This window comes from Camellia sinensis, unplaced genomic scaffold (assembly GCF_055761805.1).
Source record: "Camellia sinensis isolate YWXY unplaced genomic scaffold, ASM5576180v1 Unanchor4, whole genome shotgun sequence".
NCBI lineage: Eukaryota > Viridiplantae > Streptophyta > Magnoliopsida > Ericales > Theaceae > Camellia > Camellia sinensis.
In genome coordinates this window covers 17,335,001-17,335,321 of record NW_028129277.1, presented here as the reverse complement: position 1 = coordinate 17,335,321, position 321 = coordinate 17,335,001, and positions in this window count along the sequence as shown.

Here is a 321-nt window from a genome sequence, read left to right as displayed (position 1 = left end):
ATGCGGGCCGAGGCCGTGGCATGGCATGTTGGGCGACGCCGTGGCAAGGCATGCGGGCCGAGGCCGTGGCATGGCATGCGGGCCGAGGCCGTGGCACTGCATGTTGGGCGACGCCGTAGCAAGGCATGCGGGCCGAGGCCGAGGCCGTGGCATGGCATGTTGACCGAGGCCAAGGCATGGCATGCCGGGCAACGCGGTGGCATGGCATGCGCGGCCGAGGCCGTGGCAAGGCATGCGGGCCGAGGCCGTGGCATGGCATGTTGGGCGACGCCGTGGCAAGGCATGCGGGCCGAGGCCGTGGCATGGCATGCGGGCCGAGGC